We start from the raw sequence: 5,841 nt of genomic DNA, 5'->3' as shown, positions 1-5,841 counted from the left end.
TGTTTGACTCGCTGCATTCTGAGGACAGGGTTTGATTTTTCTATTTGCTTTCCCCCCCTTTGAATGCAAGGCTGGGATCTGTTTTTTCTGATTAAATGTGTGCTGAGCCGTGTGGTGTTAGAAAATTGCACTCCCTGCACCTCCATTCCTCGTGCTCTCTGTTGCCCAATGTGGAAGTTGTGGCTCTATGGGGATTTACTGTTTCCTCTTAGGATCACCTGTGCTGTGGCTTAAATAAAAGTTTGTTTCTTCAGCTGTCTGACTTCGGAGTTTATCTGACTCAGGCTGACCCCTCAGTTTTATAATGAGCTAGTTTATTTGCTTGTGCAAATTGGGTTTTCTTAGACAGAAATATAACAGACTGTAAAGAGGCCAATCTTTTGATCATTTTGCCTCCGGAAGGGGGAAGGCTACAATGCCTTTCTGCACTCACTGGGCACTCCCTGGGTTGTTAATAACATTAAGTTACTGTTCCTGAACACTCTGTGGTTGGATTTTTTTTTTTAAACTGTGTTATAAAAGTCTGGTATGTAGAAAAATGTTGTTTCTTCTGTCTATGCTAGAAATATTGATGGGTTTTAGAATCTAATTGCTTCTGTATTTGCAGGAAATACAGAGCCTTTGCTTAGCAACCAGTCTGACTGTTTCCAATTCTTCTTTAAATATATCTTTGTGCTGCACCTATAGTCGTGCACACAGGGAAGCACGAGGCAGAATGCTGGAAGAAAAGGAGGAGTAAACACTTGGTGAAAATGGTGCCAGTTTTTCCTAGATGGGCCTCGAGCCTCTAATGCAGCCCAACAAAGCTGGGAGTGATGTGTCAAAATATCTTTTAATAAACAACGGAGGCACTAGGAAATAATACTGGTCAGGGCTTGTTTTTCTGGCTCAGGGCCTCATTCCAACCTGTTGCAACCAGCTATTGAACGTCTATGGGGACACCCCCACACAAGAGGCCCCATGGAGGAAAGGAACTTTTACATTTCTGTTTGACTGGGATCCTTGCCAGTGGCTAAGTTCAAAGTGCAGTTTCCAGTAATTTGCTGTTACTACTTCGTGTGTTTGATAGGCCAGGACAGAAGCATGCAACCCGAAGTAATATTTCCTGATTTCTGACATTTCTCAAGATATGAATGGAGGTTGCTGAGGCACTAAAACTTGGAAGGGTTTTCCTGACTCCAACGCCTTCGATGCTTTCCTTTTCTCCTCTTGCGCAGCCCCTTTCCCTCCCCCCATCTCCTCCCTTAGCTCACATTCCCTGCTGTTGTCAGTTCCGTATTTGGATGACATTCATATTGATTGTTTCCCTATGCAAACACTGTGTGGCTGGTCTGATGCAACCAGAAGAATCCTATTGATTTACTGAGTGTGAGGGTTATTTAGATTGATATCCTTCTGGAGTAGTGATAACGCTTTCGTCTCCCCTGAGAATTATGGTTAACCTTTCCATTTTGGGGGAAGGGCATGTAAATGAATTTCCTTTGCCCTGTTAACTGTGGTAAGAGGGAGGTAAGCACAGGGAGAAGCCAGTGGAATAACTACTATTCTCTCCAACATATGCAGTTGTAGGCCATGTGTATGCCATTGTGGTTATGGGAGAAGGATCCTTTGTAATTAAGATTATATAAGCATTCCTATTGTAATCCTTTGTTTCCAGCTCTCCAAAACTTGCCTCTTTTGGGCTGATGTTTTCCTGGCTTGTTCTTTGCCATGTCACAACTTAATTATTTATTTTCCAAGCAGGGATGCAAATGTTGGAGGGAGCTCAGGCAATGGACCTCTCTTGCCCATTTGAAAAAAGCTCTTGACTTTTTTGAAAATTAGATCCAGAGTCCAAATGAGCTTTAGGTAGAAAAGATGTGACTGTTGATGAGCTTTTGGGGAATGCTATTTTAATTACTGAATAATCTAGATTTGTGCAAAAGGTGATGCAAATGGGCTGTGTAAGGGCAGAGATCAGGTTGGGAGGGCAGACTTCGATGCTTAAAATCCTAAGCAGGTTAAGTGTGCAGACTTTCTAAGGTTTTTTTTTTACAGGTTAAGTGTGCAGACTTTCTAAGTCTGCAGGGGCGTGGGGGTCCTAGTACAGCTACCCACAAAAGCAGAGTAGTAGGAAATTTAAAGGTGCAGATTTCAGTTCTAACTGCACCCCTGCAGCAAAGTCAGTGCTCACAGGAACAAAAGCTGAGTGTTGAAGCTGTGTGTGCTGGCTTTGCACTGGAGCTTCATTTTTCAGCTGAAACTGTCGTCTCAATTCTGTTTTAAAAACCAAATAAAATTCCTTTGACTAGTATGTAGCTTGAGTTTTCAAATAAATAAGCAAGCAAATACCTTTTCTTCCAGAGAGCACTGACAGGTGTTCACACAATCCAAGCACTCATGAGGTTTTAATCATTAAACTAAACAGTTCCTTGAAAGCAGAGGAATTTGGAGTTAATCCTGATCTTTATACTTGTGCTGATCACATCCACTCCGGTGTGTCCACTGCAGTGACATCCATGGGACAGCCTAAGCAGCAAGTAGAAAGAAACAGTGAGAACATATTTTTGAGCTGAACATTTCAAGCACTGTAATTGGAACTGCATTATTTGTGATTAGTGCCTTTCTTTCCGATGTTTAGTCCAAAATCCTCTCTGGGGGGGAAGTGGGAGAAAGCACAGAGTAGCAAATAATCACAAGATGCTCTGTGGTGGGAGTTGATTTGCCCATGAGCGCCGTGCGTCGCTGGTACCAGGGCGTGTGTCATGTGGCCGGCAGCTGTGTTCCCTTGCTGGATGCCCAGCCCCGCTCCATAACCAGCTGCAGGGCCTTGGCCTCCCTCTCTGTGGATTTTTAGTCAGGAGGATGTGAGTGGAGTGGAAGGGAGAAGGCTGCAACCTGGTCCGTGTGTGTTTCTTTTCATTATTTATTTTAAAATTAGTTTTGTGCAAGAATAACTCACCGGCGTCTGGCTGCATAAGTTTGTTAAGCCCACAGTCTCCTGTGGTTGACAAAGCCTCTGGCTGTGTTACAAGCACTCTGAACTGATTGAAGAATGTCAGGTTGCACCATGAGACCAAACAGCAGGTAAACAAACAGAGCATGCTGTGTTCAAATGAAATAACTCCTCATAAACCTGGAGGATTGCAGTGAACTTTGTTGCTAAGTGGTTCCTTGGCCAAGAGAAGCACCAGAGATGTTGCACTGAATAACTGTAAAGGGTTACTACACTGGAACTGCAGTCTAACTCTGTTGAGGAAGATGCAGGGCTCACTAGATCCCACAGGAAGTTTTCTATGTAGTCCCTTGTGTCTTCATTCTTGATATGTGAAACCAGAATAATATTCAAGAGGCTGTATTTGGTTTCCATTATATTTGCTCGAATGTGGATTGTACTGAGGGAATTAGGTTCATCCTTTGAGATTGTCTGTGCAAAACAAGAAGTTGTGAAAGAAGGAACGTGTCCTGTTGTTCACTGTAACAATAAACATGGAAAATGATTCAATGATCTGTGAAGCTCAGTGAAATTTATGAGAAGACAGCAACTGTCACGCTAGATTAGATCAAAGATTATTATGACCAAGTATCCTGCCTCTGGCAGAGGCCAGTGAGAGCAGGATGTGGAAAGGGCCTCAGAAAAGAGATATATACTTGAAATTATCTTTCCCTGCTCTATCTTTTCAGCTTCTAACAAAGAGTTGTGTAGCTGCTTCCTAGACTGACATGTGCTTGATACCTTCTCCTGGGTGTATTCATGGTTCATTCCTTTGATCTCCATTTGAACCTGTGTGCTGCTTTGCCTCGACCAGCTCCTGTGGGCACTGAGTTCCACCCTGTAATTGTTTTATGAAGAAGCATTTCCATTTGTTTTTAAATTGCTGCCAGTTTAAAACAGGCATCCCGACTTCCTTTATTACATACAGTAAATAATTCCCTTTTTTTACCACATCATTCCATTCATTATTTTTCAGATGTTGATTCTGTCCTCTCTTAGCCAGCTGGCATGTCCTAATTTATTTAGCTTCTTCTTGTCTGGAATTTGTCCTTTACATCTTACTTTCCACGGTGCCTTTCCCCTAATCTTTCCCAGTTCTTCCATGTGCTCTGAGAGATGGTGAGGAGACGAATGCAGCACTGTAATCAAATGGCTCTAATGAGTAACCCTGTGAGGGTGCTTGGATGAGCAAAATGCCTGTGGACTTGAGCCAAAGGTTGCACTGATTAGCCTGGGAAGACCGGTGCTGTCAGGCCTTGTGTGTGCGGTGTCAGAACAAGATAAAGCTGTACGAGTGCTCCTTGTTACCTGCCTTAAGTTCATCATCTCCCTTCTGAAGTTACAGCTGTGATGCCAAAGCTTTGGATGAACCACGCTTCAGACTCCTGGACCTGAAAACAGTGGGTGCCAAAAAAAAAAGATTATACCAGCCATGGTGGGGTGATGAAAGTTTGTGACATGCTGGGGAATGAGGGGAGAAGTTCCTCACGTGTTCAACAAAAGATTATTGCACCCCCCCAAACCCTGCAATCCATACATGGGTATTTTTGGGGGGTTTTTCATGATCCCTTTGGGTTATTTGCATAATGTGGATTTTTGCCTAAGTGCTGCTATGCACTGCTCTTAGTGATTTTGTAGTAGAAGGTGTGGATCTATGTTTGAGACTCCTCTCAGATCTTGGCGTCACGGGGCACTGAAAACCCTGACAATTCACTAACAGCCCTTTGCACAAGCCTTACAGTGCAGCAAAAATTCAAATGGTTCCTTTTGTGGTGAGGTTACAAGTCAATAACTTGAGCTCGGATTGTGTCCATATCCAGTGAGGAGTGAGGATTACATCCCCCCCCCCCTTCTCCTCACAGTCCTGCCTAACAAATCCAGACCCATTCCCCTCAGGGAGCCGAGCAGGCGAAAGGAAGGGAGTGTCGTCCCCTTGGGAGCTGTTACTGCATCCGCTCCCCCCAGGAAGGAGGAGGGAGGAATTCCGACAATTCCTTGCCAAGCTATTCCAAGGGTAGAGCACTTACACCCCAGCAGCTAATCAGGGCTGTTCCTGAAGGCTTTATTGTAGCATCTGGACTTCAGTTTTGTACTGAAGATTACTGTGAATTTAGATCCAAACCATTGCTTGAGTTGCACATCCAAAATAAGCATTGTTAACAAAAGCCAAGTGCCTTATGCATTTTATTCAGTGCTAAGAGCAGCTTGACTGCTAATATTTCATGTGCTGGAAGAAGTGGAGCTGCAGTGTTTCGAGCTAATTCTGGGGTTTTGAAGCAGATCCTGCATGGCAAACTATAATGCCCATGGTTATGCTAGTAGTGATCAGTTTGAGGCCAAATGTGGGTGCAGAGAGATACAGGACAGAATCCTTGTAAGAAGGCAAATGTGCCCTTTGCCATGTTTGTTTAATATTGCACTATTAGTTTTTTGAAGTGCCTTTGTTATAATGTCTGCCCATGTTACCTTTTAAAATTTTTTCCAGGTCTGCTACTGTTAAAATAAATCATATGGCTAAGCAAGAATTTGTCCTGCCTCCTCCTAAGGCATGTAGGCTTAATACTTTTGCTGCCTAAGTCACAGTCATGGTTTAGTTAGAGAGGTTTAAACAAAACTCTGCTGTATTATATCCCAGCAGTTACTTGGGAGAAATATGTGGAGAAAGAGGGAGCAAGGTGAGAAGGGGAAAGAGGAGAACACTTACCTCTCTTCTCTCGCTGTGCAAGTCCAGCCTGAATGTCTGCACAGAGGGGCTTTGAGTTTTTCCCTTTGCAGGAACCCATGAGCACAACTGGGTAGAAGCAAGCAGGACTGAACTAGTCCGGATGGTGGATTGCTTTGTGTGCCACTGTTGTGTTTCTCTCCAG

Source organism: Corvus moneduloides, chromosome 5 (genome assembly GCF_009650955.1).
Source record: "Corvus moneduloides isolate bCorMon1 chromosome 5, bCorMon1.pri, whole genome shotgun sequence".
Lineage (NCBI taxonomy): Eukaryota > Metazoa > Chordata > Aves > Passeriformes > Corvidae > Corvus > Corvus moneduloides.
Note: the sequence above shows the minus strand (reverse complement) of the source record.